Genomic DNA, 19,700 nt, shown 5'->3' with positions numbered 1-19,700 from the left:
TTGCGCTAGAAAACATGGTTCCCTGTACAAAGCCTCAAACTCTCAACGTTTCAATAACATTCTACCAGAAAGTTGGCGAAAAGACGCTAAAAGCCTCCTCTCACTTAAATATTATACTTCTTATACAGATTATTATTTTAAATGACTTTTGTGGAATGAATAAATAATAAGCATATGTGTATTTGAAGATGTATCTGTTGTATGCATAACACTTTATATGTAATTCTTAATTAAATATATTTATTAAATGTACGACTCGAGAAAAGACATTTTCTCTAATCTGATTCACGTATATCTAAAAGTTTTATTTTATATTATGGATATTTTGTATTGTTATGTATAAATCGATCGACAATAATTTTAAGTACCAGTATTTTTGCTACATCATTATGTAAATTTTCGTAAGATTATGACTACATTTAAAATTACATCTTGTTTTCGTTATATTTTTCTATGTAGCTATAATTACAATTATTTTTATTCGTTTTTCCCCTATTCTTATATCATACCAATGATATTGTTATATGATAGTAGCTGCAACTACAATGTTATCGTTTTCAACAGGGTCCCCACTTATACAGTGGTAATCTACGGATTCGATTCCCGTCGATGGACTCAGCAGGTAGCCCGATGTGGCTTTGCTATAAATAAACACAATTTTCAACATGACTGCAATAAATCGAGATCTTACTTGTGGCTCAGCGGTATGTTTGAGGATTTATAGCTCCAGAAATTGGGTTTCACCACAGCGGCTGTTAACTATGTATCTTTATACTTAAGAACAAAACAAACAAGTAAATATAGAATACTCGAATTGGAGAGGTAACTTTGATGAGTCACTATAGTCATTTTAGAGTACATAATTAGAACTACCGAATATGTTGCTAACTGTTAGATTATTGTAGTCATCTGCGAAAGATTTTCGGTACAGAAAGAAAAGGATAAGTTACAGATTTTATAATAATTTGTCAAAATATTATTAGTAAGTGTTACACGTCTTCTCGTGACTATAATCACTCAGAGAACAAAAGGATTAGCAGTCTAAACTAAACATCATCTGAAAGTAATGCGATGAAATTTAAATGATGATTTAATACAGAGGGCTGAATATGAAAGATTAAAATGGCTTTCAATAAACAAGTCATCACATTTCCTAAACTCAAAGCTAGTATAAGTTGTGGTGAAAAAGAATGTAAGAGAATTACATTTTGACGTTTATGGCATTTCGTATTTAGTGTGATGCCACAAGATCTTAATCACTTTCTGATGCAATAAATATTCATGTACTCAGACGATAAAGCTGTGTTAACAGAGGAGATTTAGGATTTCCTGCACTTAGTTTTACTTAAAAGATAAAAATTAATATCAACGTGGAACACCAGAACAATCCAGAAAAGAGCTAATGTGGTGTTTAAGTGCGGAATCTTTAACAGGTGATGTCAAAAGTCATTCATGTGTCTCAGACAAGAGTACGCAACATAACCAAGAACGATTTGTATCTGGAAATATGGAAAAGCTATATAAGTCACATGTACCCAGGTGTCTTCCACAATAAACCCCTTTAATCTTCGTGTGCATAAAGCCGCTGGAGAAAGAAATGGATGTCAGTTCTATTATAAAAGACATACTGGTCAAGTCATCGGATAAAGCAACTTTAAGTTTCTATGTGATAAGGCTGTTGATTCAAGTGCTAAGAAACTGTCATTCTCGAATACAAGGTGTCCAAAAACGAATATACTAAAAATAGATTTTAGTAACTTTATTGTTATTTAAATTAACAATAAATATTTAACATAAAGACAACTAGTAGGCTTGTAAGTTTAGGTTTTGATAATTAATGGACCTCTAACTGTCTTCCATCATTCGCCATAACTAATCTAATTCTGAGTTCAAATTTTGAGAAAACATTATCTAACACAGTAGAAGGGACGGATAAGATAGAAAAACAACAAAAAAACGTTAATTATTGGAAATGACCCAACTACCTTATACTAGATTCGAGTCAAAGATCAAATGTTATAGTGCAAATTAATAATTTCACTCCCCCAAATAAATATCTTAGAAGATTAAAATACAAAAATGTCACCAAATGTGTTTGGATACAAGAGTTTAAATCATGAAAACTAGTTACTGGGAGTTGTGTCTTAAAACTATTAAAATCAAAGTTTCGGTTTACCTTATGCTTTTTATTCGGTTCTGTTACGAAAACAGCAGACAAATTGTGTTATATTACTGAACCTGCAGAAAAATATGAACATGCGATAATGCATGATAAGAAAAATATTTGCATACATAACGAAACTTACCCCAAGTTATCGATTCAACTTCCCAAAACTACACCTGATTAACTTCTCAGTTGATCAGTTTTGTCTGCTTATGTTTGTTCAGGATCAGCACAAAGTTACACAATGTACTCTGCTCACTACGGGTATCGAATCCCGGTTTTTAGTTATGTGGGTTCTCAGAATGCCGCAGTACCAAAGGTAGGGGCCATCTGCTTATATTTATTTCCAGTTTGCCTGATGTAAGCATTTTATTGTCACTAGCACAAGGCGTTAAATAAAATACTTATATTATTTAATCTAACAGGAAAGTGCTTATTCTATAGCTCTAAGTGTACATTATAAACTGCATACCATTATCTATAGTCATGTGAAAAAGTTAGGACACCCTATGAAAGCCTGTGTATGTTTAAGCATTTTTGGATATATAGATATTTAATCTCAATTTTAACAATTCTGAGAGATTATAAGAATATAACTATACAATTAAAACTGAAGAAAAGACTAAGATCTTTTGTAAATGTAATTCTACAAAAATGCTATATCTGTATATCTTTTTAATGGTCATGTAAGATTACCAATGTTTTAACATTCTATTATCTGAACATTTGCGATGTATTATTCTTTTAACCATCGCTTACAAAACGGTTTAGTTTACTTTAATGAACAAGAACACCTTGGTTTTCTTTTTATTATTTCAATAGAAATTAACAGAGTATCCTGTGCTTTGTCTTTAGTGTATACTACGTTACAATTATGTGTTTAAATACTTTGATTATTTATAATAGTAGGAAGAACATTCATTGTGTTCTTGGCTCCATAATTTCCTCCCTATTAATGTGTTTTTCATTTGAGGAACATATTTTTTATATTCTTATTTCAACTTAAGACATTTCTCCAAATCATTATTCACATAATACATTTTAAACAATCTACTATTATTACACGAATATAAACACAATTCATACCAGAAGATATAACAAATATAAATTTAATATTCTGGTTGTTTTTATGAAATTTCAAAGTTTCTATTAATTTTGAAACATTATTTTCGAATATATTGCCTTTCAATTGAACGATAGAATATGTAGAACTAAGTTTTTAATTTGATGCTTGAACCTTTTACCTAGACCGGGGGTGGCCAAACCGCGGCTCGGGAGCCACATGTGGCTCTTTGACATATAATGTGTAGCTTGCGGCAATATGTTGACTGAGCTCCTTTTTGCATCACAATTAATATAAAAGGTAAATAAAAATGATTTATAATTACTTACCATTAGATTAAAACGTAAATTCAATGTTCATGGTGAGTAAATATATTTAAGAATTTAAATCCTAATTTTAATGCTAGATTCGAGTCAGGGATTAAGGAAATTTTGGATTAGTGAGGATTAGAGATGAATTGTTTTGAAGAATCAGTAATTGTACAAGTCGGTGCTGACAATGTTAGTTTTAATGGGCGAGGCTTGCAATCGTGTGATTGTGGCGTGTGTGACTGTGTTGCGAGCAGTAAAATTAGTGGAGTGTTAGTATGATACTGGGCACTGTAGAATGTGGTTGCGTTGTGCGTGTTGGAGCTTATTGTTTCCTTTTACTTTAATTTTTCAGAAGTGTCTGTAAAAATTTTGTGAAGGAAGATAGCATCATCAAATTGTCAGAAGCGAAAGTATGAAGATGGAAACAGAAATTTTAAGCCAGAATTGGAAGGAAGATTTTGCATTCACCATTAAATGAGATAAACCTTTGTGTCTTATCTTCAATGTGTTACTCAGTCATTACAAAGTCAGTAACTTGAAACGTCACTATGAAACAAATCACAAAAACTTTTCTCTTGATTATCCACCTGAATCAGAATTACGGAAAAAACAAGTTGACAAGTAGTATTTGTTCGTTATGTTTCCTCTGATGTAGCTGTAAAGGAAGAGATATTGTAGTTAGTGGCACTAAAAGAAACAACTGCTGGTGTTGACATTAAAAATGCGCTTGTCAGAGCCTTAAAATATGCCGATATTCCATTGAATAAACTCGTCAGTGTTGCAACAGATGGAGCGTCTGCAGCTGTGTGGAAAAATGTAGGAAAAGGAGAATGTGGAAATATTTCCCGGTCTAGCTGTTCAATCTTTGCAGATGTGATCCTTGCTGTATGGGGCGATGCATTATCCTAGTGTAACATAATACCTTTAAATTGATAAAGACAGGCCTCTTTTCTTTCAGTGCAGCATTCAAGCGCTCTAACTGTTGACAATAGAAGTCTGATGTAGTCGTTACACTGAGTTAGAGCAAGTAGATCACACAAACAATATCTCACCAAACACTTAACAAGACTTTCCTAGGGTGGAGATCCATTTTGGGTTGTGCTTTAGCCAGCTTACCTGCAGTGAGCCATTGTCTGCGGCGCTTAACATTTTTTATAAAAATATTCATTTTTCATCTCCAGTCTATTGTCCAAAAAAGGTGAGTTACGTTGACGAGAGTGCAAATGTCCACTCTTGCTTTAAGGTTGGCTTCTGCTAAATCATGGGGGACCCCTTTTCCAAGTTTTGACATCTTTCCAAGCTGTTGCAGGTTACGGTGAACTGTTGAATGGGTTGAATTAAGCTTCAGTGCTACTTCTTCAACTGTTACAGCACAATCTTCATCAAGTGCAGCCAGTAGCAAGTTATCATTAAACTCAACAGGATGTGGCGCATCACTTAAGCTGTAGTCACCTGATCTGAACTTCTGAAACCACCTTCGACATTTTCTTTCATTGAGACTCCGCACCATAAACACCTTAAATGTTTCGTGTAGTTTCTGCTGCACTACTGCTTTTTTAAAACTTATAAAGCATTATATGCCTAATATACTCTGCTCCCCAGACACATTCATATTCATAAGGGTTTATTTGATTAATGATCTGGAAAAGTGGAGTTGGATTAGTTTCTTTTATTTTTCTGAACATTTTTATACATGTCCTATTACATATTTTAGTCATTAAAGCCTTCTATAGAAACAAAAATTATGATGCACTATCTGTGTTAAATTTTCGGATATTATTTATAGGATGAACTGATACTTTGAATATACATCTTACTGTAAGAGTGGGTGGTAGGTGATGTTGACTGGATACTTTTCTATAGCCTATTACTTCCAAATTTGAGACTATTAGTGCAGATAGCCTTCAAATAGATTTGCTCTAAATTCCACAAATAAAGAATCTGCAATGTTTTAGTTTATGGTATAATTTCTTTCAGATTTTGACTTGAAGCAGCTAATTTGAATAATATCTCATACTGGATCTAAATCACTTGCACAGCGTGTGACGTAAATTCATCAAGCGACTTTCTTCGTATTAGTTAATTGAACAAATGCTAGAAATATTTCTTTTATATATATACACATATACATCCCAATACTATTGGTCATTGAAATATAGAACAGAAGTTCTTCGCTCAAAGGGTGTTATGAAATAAAATTTCTCAGTTAAGCTAATAGAATGCAGTAATTCATTCAAAATATACCTAATAACTCCATCAATGGAGATGGCTGGGTATTATGAGTGCTTTCATTCAGCCTGAAAGAAAGAGGCTTAGAATGAAACATTCTAAGCATTAGAACCTCTAAACTTTCGTAGACGTCGTATTATGACTAGAAGTAAATGTATTTTACAAATACTGATGCTACTATACTGTTATTGGTTTCAGATTATTGTTTAAAGTATCAACCTTAATTTAACTTATGTATATTTAGCACAATATTTAAACATAAAATTAACGGTGAGAAAAGACATAACACTATTTGGGTACCAAAATGTGCCCTAGGAGATAATGTCTAGCAAGATTAACCTGAGTCTTTAAAGTTAACATACAATTTTAATTCTAGTGTGAAAATGTAAACAAAGGATAAAAATTATGAAGGTAAATCTTTCCTCGCAACAACTCAAAATGACAGAAATTTTGCTTTGGTTATTCAAGTCACAACTGAGTTGGACAAATTTTATTTTCTTTCAAAACAATTTTGTATTATTTACTAACAAAAACAAAGAAATGCCTATTGCTTCTACGCCGTTTTACCTTCAGAAGCAATCAGTTTTTAATTGCTGTTATATATGGAGTTTTTAGAATTCAAATATTTTTCAAACCTTTTAAATAGATTTGAAAAAAATAAAATCTGTCACAAAGCTAAGTGTGAAAACTCGTTGGGAACTGTGACAGTGTTAGATGTAAGGAACATCAGTTGAAGATGGGAGAGATGAGAAAGCGGCTAGCTTTTAACCAGTCTCTAAGGAATTACAGAAAATAGTAATCTGAGTCTTTAGAAAATGACTAAGTAAGCAACTGCTTTCCAGTTTCAACTGGCATGGAAACAAAAAGACTATGGTTATGAAATTTGTAATCCGATATGCGGAAAAGTTATGTAAAGTCATAAAGAAAGGAGAAGATGGCATTGGCTTGAGAAAAGTATAAGACAGGAGTTCAGCGAAAGAAAAATCTGGAAATTTGAGCGAGAACGAAAAAATCGAAACAGGCGAAGGACAAAAGAATGCTATTAAAGAAAAAAGCATTTATTTGTTTTTAACAACTCACAATAAACAGCATTTTTAAATGTTTACACATGTACGAGTCAATTACTGATAGCTATAAGTATAATCTCAGTAAAGTTAAAAAACGTAAAAGGGTTTGGTTTAGTTTTGAACTTTGCGCAAATCTACAGCAGGACTATCTGCGCTAGCCGTCCCTAATTTAGCAGTGTAACACTAGAGGAAAGGCAGCTAGTCATCACCACCCACCACAAAGTCTTGGGCTACTTTTTTGCTAACGAATAGTGAGATTGATCATCACGTTATTACGCCCCCACAGCTGAAATGACGAACATATTTGGTGTGACGGAGATTCGAACCCGCGACCCTCGAAATACGAGTCGACATAAAAAGGGAAAGTGGAGTGTGAAAACAGTATAATCACAGAGGAACATTATGAGAATTAAATAGTGCATATAATTAATAATAGTAATAAATATGTACAATTTATTTGAACGGTATTAATTTAACTAGAGCTCATGTTGAAAATTCTTTTCTCAAAAATAATGAAAATTATTACGAGTAGAATATTGGATTGGTCACGAGTTTCTTTCTTTCTCCACTCCTATGTGACCTTTATATGGATAATTTTGAATGTGTTGCTCTTGATACTGCTTTTTAAAACAGACACTTTCGTGGTTTGGTGATATGGAAGTGTTGAGGTAAAAAACACTTCTTTATTATTAAAATAATGTTGGTTCATCTACGTCTGTTCAGTTTACGTTCATGTTTAAGAGGATTATTCTTTACCTTTTCACAGTTTTTTTAATTAAACAATTAATAATGGAACAATGTATTCACCTGTTAATCGGAAATCATATTGAGATTGAAATGCCGTACATCAAAGATCATGTCATATATTTTCACAAAAATCATCAGCTTGTTATGCGAATGCGAATATAAGAAAAAAACAAACAAGCTGATTTAAATCCACCAATATAGAACGTATAATACAAAGAAACAAATCTTTATAATAAAAAGGGGGGCTGAGTTATATTAAAAACATTGCTAAACATGCTCGCCAGAGGTCAATATATAGTTGAACGTGGGTGGTGATAATACAAACTGCAAAATACAATTAAATAGCTTTAAATTCAAAACAAACAAACAAAACATAATAAAAAAGAAGAAGTAATGAGCTAATAGTACAGTAATATTGCCTCGGAGTGAACTTGCCTGGACGATCAGACCTGAGCATGTTGGCAGTTGTTTTGAAAGCTCTCCACTTGTTGAATATTTTCCGGACAGTGGAATGGCTGATTTCAAAACCTTTGGGATTTTTTTAATCCCTTACCAGACTCGTAAGCTGCTGCAAGTTTCTTTCTGAAGGCCTCAGACAACTCTTTTGCTCTCACCATGGTGCTCACCCTCACTACAACAGTCAGGAGCACACCAAACTAAATGTCTGAGGTTTAAATAGGGCAAGCCTCATTCAAAATGCTGAGTAAAGATCTTTTAATCATGTGCACCTGGTGTGATACACCTGTGTGTGAGTTGAGCCATTTTAATTGGGAATAAATATGGGCGTGTCCTAACTTTTTCCTCAGTTAGAATATGCATTTTTGTAGAATTACATTTACAGAAGATCTTGAAAAGTCTTTTCTTCAATTTTAATTGTTTAGTTATATTCCTATAATCTCTCAGTGTTGTTGAAATTAAGATTAAATATCTATCTATCCAAAATGTTACACAAATACACAGGCTTTTATAGGGTGTCCTAACTTTTTCACATAACTGTAACTCCCCATTTCTCCAGTTTATTCTGAAAATATAATTTTATTGTTATTTTTAATCATTAAAAAAGTTAAACAATATTTCCTAAGACTGAAAAGTAAAATATTTTAGACAAACATGCATGTGTCAATTTAGGTGTGAATGCAACACGAAATATATTGGTCAAATTAAAAGTAATTTGAAATATTGTGTTAATGAACATTAAAATTATATATGTCATAATCTTTTTGTTTGTTTGTTTAGAATTAAGCGACAAGCTACACAATGGGCTATTTGTGCACTGCCTACCACCTGTATCGAAACTCGGTTTCTAGAGATGTGAGTCCGTAGACATGTTGCTGTGCCACTGGCTGACACGTCATACTAAGGTGTTAATTCTTTCTCTTGTCGAAACAAATCATTCAATGCAATAGCATGAAACACTAACTCTAAAGGAACCTGATGCTCAAAATGAATTGAATATTTAAGATGTTAGAAAAACACGTAGGTTCAAGAAGTCTTGATAGAAATGAATAAAAACTTTATAACATAACAGCTTTTGAGAGGTAGACTTTTCTTCTTCAGAGGCAAATTGGGAGCGGTGGTGTAACCAAACGAGTAATATATATACAGTAAAACCTGTCTAAGGTGGAATCGCACGGTACCGAGTAAAAGTTCCGTCTTAAGTAGGTTTTTCCGGCTTAGACATAGTGAATATGTATTTCCTTAATTATATATAATTTTTGCTTGACTCAAAGAAGTCAGACGTTTGTGAATAAAGTTATTATACTGTTTACGCTATATTTATTAGAATAAGAACAAACATAGACACACAAAATATACATAACTATACAAAATCTTAGTCAAATTTATTTGAATGAAGTGTCCAATTTCAACTGTTTCGTTTTTTAATGGACTTTCTCATGCGGTTAAAAGAGAACACCAATTCTACTGCCTGTTCATGAAGTTCGTTTTTCCCCTTCATTTTTGCATACAATTTGATAGCGTTAATATACCTTAACACTTGCGATGATGTAGGAATTTCTATTTTCTCACTATCTTTTCCATTTTGTTCATCTGAATCTCTCACGCTGTTACCATCTTGCGATTCTATTATACGTTTTAACTCAATTTCATCAGTTTCTGTTAAAATATTCTTGTTAACGTTCACAGAATCATCTGTATCAATCTTCTCAATCAGAGTTTGTACTTCACTAGAATCATCAAAACAAACAACTTCTCTACAATCTCCGCCGTTATCAAGAATAAATCCATAGTTTGCATCTAACACGTCAATTTTCATGGTCATTTCAGATGATCTCTTACAGTCATCCATGTTTGCAACAATATGCTAAAGCATCAATTTTCTGTATTTCAATTTTATACACTGTATAATTCCATCATCTAGTGGCTGTATAACCGATGTTGTACATAGAGGTAGGAAGACTAAACGAACATTTGAAAGTTGAACTTTTGAGTGACAAGCTGCATTATCTAAGAAAAGTAAATTCTTCCTATTTTTTCCATTCTTTTGTTTAATTTGTTAAAAAATTCCTCGAATATAGCACTTGTCATCTACGCTTTATTAATCAATTCCACAAGAAGTTAATTGTTTCTTAAATTTTTGAAACAGCACGGATTTTTCACTTTTACCTATTACCTATGGTAAATTTTCCATACATTTTAAAATTAGTGAAGATAGTAATTTATTTTGTTCGTGAGAATTATTTAAAGAGTAGAATTTTGCATTTAAAAGACAAATATATTTCTACAAATCATGAATCTAATTTAACTGCAAAAATAATAACGGCACAAAAAATAACAGAATATATTTAACCAATACTTACTGTAACAAAATGTCTAAGAATTTATTACTATTTAAACAAATTATTAAATAAACAAGAAATTACTAATATTTAAAGAAATTATTAATTAAATAAGAGATTAATATTTAATGAAAAACATTTTCTCTGCCTTACTCAGGTTCTAATCCTACTTGTTGATAGATGAGGTGGGTAAAGATAGTTTTCCGTCTGCGTTACGCAGGTTCCGCCATTTAGAGAAATCATAAGATAATACTATAAAATTTTAATATTTTCGGCTTGTACAGGTTTCCGCCCAATGCAATTTCTGCCTTAGACACGTTTTACTGTATATATAAAGGAAGCTTAGTGACATGTAAATTAATAGATTATAAAATTTCAAGATGAATTATATTTGATAATACTGACGAACATAGAAAAACTGAAGAAAAACTTTTGATCATAAAAAGTTTTTTTTTTTAAATGGCTCAATATTATAAACAATATAGGGATGAAGCTTGTGACTGTATCTTTTCTACGTTTTGAAGTTTGAATAAGAGATTAGTTATCACGTGAATAATACTACTTAATACAGTAAGAAAAAATTAAGTTGAAATGTTATTTGAAATAGTATTCGTAAAGAGATGTGCCGAGTTTTGACATTTGAGAGAATTGACTGCCCTACTTCACATTGTTCTGAGAGAGTAAAAGTAGTTGTGCTGCTATTACTCCATGTGATAAGCGAAACATTGACAATCAGAAAGCAGCCATAATCCTAAATTATAACAGTACCAACAGTGAAAATGATGCTGAGCAAATTTTAACGAGTGACTCAACTAAAAGGAATAAAAGATACCGCCATTTGCTGCTTTCTGTGACATGTTAAATGTATATCGCCTAACATGAACGAAAGTCACAAAGGAAACACCTTTTTCTGTAGATGCTATCTATAAAAACTGATACAATAAAACAAACAAGATAGTGGCGAGGTAAAATAAAATTCAAAACCGAGGAAAAATCAAAGCGTGGTCAATACAACTTCTGTTCTCAAGAAACGGACAAAACTTATCCAAGACCAGATGTAAAAACTGCCAACTGTAAACAGCATACCAGGTTATTATGTGAAAATGTTAATAACTGAAAATGATTTTGTATCTTATCAATCAACGTGCATTTTAATTTCAATTATCATGACACTGTTATATTCCTTTTCCAAACAAAATTTTAAAGATTTATACTGCTAAATGGTATTGTGTAATAAATTAAACATCAGAATGTGAAAATAAAAGTATTTCAAAACTATAAATAGTGTATAAATGCACTGAATCTGTGCAAGTCAACTAGTACTGATTGAGGGTTCACAGGGCTTTATAGCTTGAAATACAATTGCAAGAAGATATTTAAATAATAAATTTATAAAATAATGTACAATTTTCTGAAAACTGAGAACGAGAAGGTAGTTTATAGCAGCTTCTTATTTATGGAGACAAGTAGAATTAACAAATAATAACTTCTACATTTCAATATTTCTTATGTTAAATATACAAATTTAATTAGCAGTTATCAGCTTTAGGCTACACAAACCAGCCTTTGAAGTCTAAACACAAAAACGTGTTATTGTTTGGGATCTACAAAAAAATGTTACATTCATCTAAAACACCTTTATATTCAAGGTGGCAGTAAACCTGCACACATATAAAATGTAGTATTTACTTTATTGAAGATTGTCGCATTTCATTTATAGGTCAGTAACGATGAAGAATCTTAATGTTTCTATATGAGACTTTTGGTAAGCAAAATATATATCTTAGAATAGACACGGGTGCTTAATACCCAATTGTCTAATATTCAGTAGAAGTGTCTACATTCTCTGGTGTACTGCCTTTATTACAGTATTCAATATAAATGAGTAATATTACATAATTTATGATAAATACCAACTTTTAACTTTGATTGGTTAATTAAGGAGTGTCACATTATATTCACTATTTTCATCATTTTCAGTCTGTACAGAAACTTCAAACTTGCGTTAAGAGGAACGTGGAAGCGATAATGACGCCAGTTGTAACTAAATATCACTTACATGAAAGAATATGTTACACACAGAAAAATTAGTAAACATTTACATTCAGTATCATAATTTCTGTTACAACCAGAAGTACACATTACTAATCGCCAGTAGGAAGTTTTCTTGAAGGAAATTTCAAAGAAGTTCGATCTATTATTATTTGACGATTTATGATGTATTTCAGAAAAGTTTATAATAAAGAATAATAACATAATGCATAATGAAGATTTTTAGATACACGTTTTTGATTACATTAGTGTGTTAACTACAGTGACAAACTCAGATTTAAAGAATATTATTGCTCTAATGTTATAGGTGAATTGAAATTTTTATACAGTAAAATTATATCAACTACTTAGAACAGTTAAAATTTGATAGTAATAAGTGGACTTTTTTATTTTTACTAAAAATGGAACTTACCAATTCAGATAATGAAGTTTTTGTTAGCTTATAGCTACACTATCGATTATTTGCGGTTTGTTTGTCTTGGGACCAAACCGTCAATTTTAACGATATAATCACTCACGCTCACCACGGAACTATCTGGGGACTAATTAAGAAAGCTACGTCTAGAACGAACAGTTTTAGAAATTATGAAAAATAAAAGAAATTATAAAACATTTATACATTTTGAATTGAATACAAATAAAAAAATGTATTTTTTTTCATGCATTGATTCATCAAAAAGATAAATGAAAAATCTACTGTTCGAGCTGCAAAATGCCAGTTATTGGTATTATAACCCGTAACAGTTAATAATGATAGTGACCTAAAGGTAGTCATGTAGGCGATGGGTACTGCTGGCTGGATAGCTCAACCTCGTCAGAGGTTCACAAATCGGATCAGCTGTGCCTGAACTTAGGAGTCTGACCTAGTTGTTTATCTCATGTATTAAATAAGGCGTTGTTTCAAGGTGAAATAAGCAAACCGTACAAGTATAATTAAAACCCAATACTTTGTTACAGTTTTAAATTGATTGTCCAAGCGATCAATGAAATCTCGATAGCTCCATAAATTTTCTGACATTTATTGACAACAAATAATGAGAGATTTCCCTTACTGATAAGTTTATTAAATATCACAACCCCAATATATTCTTATTCAGTTTTCAACCTCTTGCTGGGTCAGTGGTAAGTTTCCATATTTGTGATGCTAAAATAGTAAAGTTCTTCAGAAATTTAAACAAAAACAATAAAATAAAAATACTGGTAATAGTTAGATTTTAACCTGCACGAACTGTTTTTGTTTCAAAATCTCTTTAAAATTTAAAATCACTTTCTGTCGTCACACATCAGTTACTGAACGACTTTATGCTTATTATTGTACAAGCAATAGTCCCCAGTGACGGGATATATTAAGTTAATCTATCAATTTAACTTACTTCACGGCCTTAAAAAAGATAATGTTACACTCTCGGTTTCACACAGAACCAAAGTTCTAAGATATATATAGAACCAGTTTTAAGATATTTATACTGCTCAACGCAAAATGTAATTGTTGAACATTTTAGTCATGCAAAGAGCCACTCAACGATGACATACTTATATACATTTTTGTTTCTTAAGTGTAGAATATCCTGCTTGAGAAACAAAATATGACACCAACATTATTCTTGTCGTCATTTCAAAAGTGAATGTCGAGGTTTGCCAGAGTGTGCAGCTTTTCAAAGGCAGCATGAGAAGTGGTTGCCGTAAACTGGAGACAGATGAACACTCGGACAGACATCACGGTTTGTTTTATATATGTATATATAAGTTACTTTATTATTTTGCCAGCACCTCATGATCATAAGTAAAAAAAAAAAAATAGTTTAGAGCTTGAAGCTGTTGTCAAAACGTCTCTAAATATTGATATATATATATATATATATAAAACTAAAAAATTACCACAATTCTCAAATACATTTCTATCCATTATAACAATATGAAACAATAATAAATGGTCTTTTGAGTAAGAGTTGCAATATCTTGTATTTTATATGTTTCGGATCTCACAAAATATAACAAAAATGTAAATTTATATATTTAAAAACACACAAAGTTTTCTTTCCCATCACCTTTCTATATATCAAAATACCTGAAAGCAGAAGATACTATTTCATACACTATTTATATAACAGCCACACTGGTGAAGTGTGAAATATAGATTAACAACGGTTGCGACACACAAATACTATTACATTCTCCATATTGGAAAGCCGTATATTAAATAAGGAAATGTTTATAAAAAATCAGTTATTATTACTGTGTGTGGTTGAAATGCTATTATATCTTTCTTACTGGTTAAAAATGTTTGTAAAAATTATAAATCTCATTTCGAACTAATATTACACAAATTAACAGGATATTAAGCAATGCCATTACTCAGTTTGACACGGTGAATGCTTCCATGAAGGTCATTCAAAATTCTATATGTACATACATATATTAAAAAATTCGGCTGGTAAAATAATCATTAAGGTGAGGTGGTTAGGCCCCTCGACTCGCAATCTGTGGGCCGCAGGATCAAATACCAATCACACTACAACAATATGCTAGTCCTTTCAGCAATGGAGTCATTATAATATTATGGTCAATCCCACTATTCGTTAGTAAAAGAGTAGCTCAAGTGTTGATGGTAAGTTCTGATGACTAGCTGCCTTCCCTCTAGTCTTACACTACTAAATTAGAGACGACTAGCGCAGATAGCCCTGGTGTAGCTTTGCACGAAATTAAAAAAAACAACAACAAACAAACCTTAACCACTTACTATCATAAGTATCCGATCATTTTAGACATGTTTTTAGCATGGGTTCACCCCTGACGTTGGACAATGTCATTGGCGATTGATACACTGTCAACCTTTCTATTTAATTTTTTTACCAGATGTTTAAAGTTTAGTTAGTTTTACTTTGATTCATTTTTACATTTTATAACGATTTTACTTTTATTTCTTTTACCGGTTGTTTGTTGCAGATAGCCTAGGTGTTTTGCACCAATGAAAGCTACAAAAACAAAGAGACATTGATGTTTTTGTGAAAACCAAACATGAATTTCACAACTTTTTGGACAAAGAATATAATCTCGCTAAAACAATGCATTGCTTCGTTGAACTAAAAGATATATCATGATGCCTGAAAGAAATTAAATCAGGATATTTTGATATAACAGCGAAGTGGGCATTTAAATATATTTCTTTGACAGGTTTCATGCTTAATTCCAAATATTGCAAGCCACACTCACAAACCTTCGCAATTAGTTCAATACAATTACCTAATACCTCCTATTTATAACTGTCATTCACTTCACAACTCTCGCTAGAGGTTTTCATAATTTCTTCAAATTTGCGATAAATCTTCAATTTTCCAATGCTTTTAGACTTTATATCGACCAAAATGATCCCCAAAATTTGGTTTATTGAAATTATTTGCATTAGCAAGAAACAAAAACAAAGAGCATGCTATAGAGGCTTCAGAAGTTGTATTAGAAGTGGCTACACTGGTTGCAGAAAAGGTAGTGTGAATTTACTAGAATGATAGTTTGCAGTATTTTTTTTACTCTGTTCACGGAGTAACTACATATTTACGATACTCTTACAAAACTTTCCATCAACCTGGCCCAGCAATTCAAGTACTGTTCTATTTGCAATCTAAGGATTGCTGGTTCGAATCACCGTCATACCAACCGTACTCGCCTATTCAGTCGTGGAGGCGTTATTATGTGACGTTCAATCTCACTATTTGTTGGTAAAAAGAGTATCCAAAGAGTTCACGGTGGGTGGTGGTGACTAGCTGCCTTCTCTCTGGTCTTAGACTGCTAAATTAGGGACGGCTAGTGCAGATAACCTTCACGTAGCTTTGCGCGAAATTCGAAAAAGCAGACTTATAACATATTTTTGGAAGTGCACATTTTGTAAAGTTGTTTAAAAATGTCATGTTTATACATAACTGCTAAAATAGGGACAGTTAACGCAGATAGCTCTCGTGTAACCTTACGTGAGATTCGATACAAAAGAGATTTATGATATATTTACGGACGTGCACATTTTGTTTATACTTTACTTTGTAAATCGAGCTATTAAATTAATTTAAAAAGTTTTAAAATGAAACATCAGTGTTGAGAATGGTAGGATATGTCAAGAAACCGTTTGAGCAGCTAATATTCAATAAAAGTTATCGAAAATTAACCTAAATGATGTTCAAATCTTCTTAATAAATACCTGAAATGTAACTGAGTATTTTTCTCATAGGTATTTGATTTATATTATAATATATGATGAAATAAATTTCCACAATTACTGAAAAAGTAGGTGGCGTTAGCCAAACAAGTTAGCTAGCTTAATGAGTAAGGTGTGTGGAAATATCAATTCAGAATTAATTTGCTCTTCGTGGACCTGGATTTTCGATAAATTATTCAGCTCTAGATCGGATATAAGAATCAGTATTGCCTGTAACTTTGTAAAATTCTTGTATATAAACCATCATTTGTAATAATATTAATAGTAATCATTATTATAATTTGTTTAGTATTTTGTAGTTGTTGTTTGCATATTAAAATATCTTCGTATTAAAAAAGAAAATTGTGTGTATCGATCTTGTTGGCAAATACTATAAAGTTGATACATATTAATATTTAATTAACTTCTAGATTCAAATTCAGATTTTCGGTTATTTGAAATAATAATAAGTTAACAAATGTAATATAATAAACCGGAGACTCGTCCGAAATAAATTTTAACACGTAACATCACCTACAGCTAAATAAAACTCATTTTAATTCCAATGAACTCAATTGTCTTTGATCAAAAGAATAAAATTAATTGATAAGTATATTCCTGTGGTTAAGTATTCTCTTATGCAATTAAAATATCTGCTATTTAAAAATTATCATTACCAAGAAAATAAACTAAGAAGCCCAATACCCTACTTCAACCCCAATCACTTCTTTGTACATGAACTTGATATACACTCGTGAGTGCAAGAATGATGTAGATAAAAATAAGTTTTGTTTAACCAGCTAACCTTTAAATCCTGCGTAATAACAACCAAACATCGTTGAGACAACTCCTTGCCACCCTTTGAATTGTTATAAAGATATGGTTTACATAGGCTAGATTACAATGCTTATAATGAAAAGTGCTGAAGTGGTTATCACATTACTTAATTAAGAAAGAGTGGACTGTTCGAAAGCTATATTGGACTCAGAATGATTGGTAAACACTGGATAACACGCACATCTAAGTGATATCAGAAATTAATTATTTATTACAAATAGCTCGATCAGAAAATAATCAATAATTCATCAATAACGTTTAATTATTCTGATCATGACCATGTGACATCAATGAGAGGTTAATCTGGTTGTTAAAGGCGATAATACACTACAGTGAATGAAAGTTCATGAACTCTAAAGATATATAACTAATCATCAGTTGTTTCACTTACGAAATATGAAGAAGATTAACATTATTCTGAAATTGTAATGTCGCTTTACCATAGTTGTTTTGTGACTATTAATTCAAGCTATCCTTTAAGTGTTTGACACATAATACTCTATTCTCATCTACTCCAAGAATATTTTGATTCTATTAATTGCATTTAGATTTGTGCTTTGTATTCATTACAAAATAAGAATGGAACATTCTCAAGCCAAAATGTATATAATAAATATCGTGGAAATCTAGTAGCCTTAAACATAGTAAGTTTGGATTAAGATTCGAATAATTCAGTTGAGTTTATTTATTATTTTACCTGATGCTGGTCACGCTAGTGATAAAAACAAAGAAATATTAGATCCTTACTGAAAGATGGAAACTTTATTTATGGTCCAATAAATTTCTCATTTCGTATAATTTAGAATGCTAAATATGAATAGTAATGTAAATATTATCATTCAACAATCAGAAAGTGACAGATCAATAAAAAGCTTATACAGGTACAAGTAATCATATTATATACAGAAGTAATAGTGTGAATCAGAGCATCGTTCTTATGACTTAAATATCGAACGATAAGTGTATATAAATTCAATATTATGCTGAGAATGTTATAAAGTTAGGTGTAAGGTAGCATTAATTGCAGACGAGAGAAAACGTGGTTGGCATTTAATAGTTAGTCTCTAAAGAATTAGTGTATTACAGTACTTTTAAGTGATTGGGCGTAGCAGCTGGCCTTCTATGTTCAACCCTTATGGACACTATAAGATTCAAATATGGTTATGAAACGCCATAATCCAAAATCCTGGAAACAGATGCTAGACTAAAATTAAAGGGTTAAAAAACAGGGTTTCGATGTGAAAAAAATTAGAGAAGACCAGAAGGTTTAAAAAGATCAGATGAACTCGGAGAGCAAAAGAAAAAGTAATATGCTGTCATTGAAAAATAAAAGTTATTTTTAAATTTACTCGTTATTGATTATCAGTAAATAAAAACAATTTGTAATGTTTAAATTGATGTTAGTCAATCATTGATAAGAATAAGAACAACCTAAATAAAGTTGATGGAGATAAGAAGATAAGATTAAATACAAATTTAATACAATAACGAGAAATTGACGTCAGAGGGGGGGCTTCATCAATTCCTAAGAAATCGAAACCGAACAACATCAAAAAATAGTTTGAAGTTGGGACCACATCAACAAAAACCCTTGAGAAAAGTAAATTGGATGAAGCAATGAAGCGGGGAAAAAAGGAATAAATTTCATTTTTGTTCTTATTTTGTATATTTTGGTTTTGTCGGTGATTCACTAAATTCTTACTGGTTAAAACTTGTGTGTTTCCTTGTATAAATTTATAGAATGAATGTTAGCATGGCTCATCCATGAAATCATTGAAAAATAAATTAGAGAATGGAATATAATATGCAGTAGCATTTGGAAACAGATGAGATAAGTGATGTTTTAATTGGAGTGGGAGTCACAATAGGTTATTATGTAATCTTGAGCTAAACTAAAATAGGAAGAAAGAAAGAGATGTTTGCAAAGATTATCAAGGTAAGTAATGTATATGTAAAAACGGCTGGTATGGATAGAGAAAGCTCTATTTAGAGGAGCGAACAACGTTTCGACTTTCTTCGGTCATTGTCAGGTTCACAAAGAAAGAAAGAGGTAACTGACCAATAGCTGACCACATGTTTGAAAGCATTTGTGTAATTGAGTGTAGGAATGTAGAGGATGTGATTAGATGTTGGATATATTTATTACTATAGGTGTTCTTTTGTATTGGTTTATTTTAGGCTTGAGTTGTATATTCCAACATTTAAGCACACCCTCTATATTCCTACACTCAATTACACAACCATCT

General features: G+C 31.6%; 1 protein-coding gene across 7 annotated transcripts in view; it reads right to left on the bottom strand.

Moving 5' to 3' along the window:
• LOC143252924 (coiled-coil domain-containing protein AGAP005037-like) overlaps positions 1-19,700 on the bottom strand; it is a 322,060-nt gene that overhangs the window by 178,080 nt on the left and 124,280 nt on the right. The gene's annotated exons all lie outside the window — the stretch shown is intronic.

Source organism: Tachypleus tridentatus, chromosome 6 (assembly GCF_004210375.1).
Source record: "Tachypleus tridentatus isolate NWPU-2018 chromosome 6, ASM421037v1, whole genome shotgun sequence".
In the NCBI taxonomy this organism is placed as follows: Eukaryota; Metazoa; Arthropoda; class Merostomata; order Xiphosura; family Limulidae; genus Tachypleus; species Tachypleus tridentatus.
Note: the sequence above shows the minus strand (reverse complement) of the source record. Positions and strands in the feature narration are given on the sequence as shown.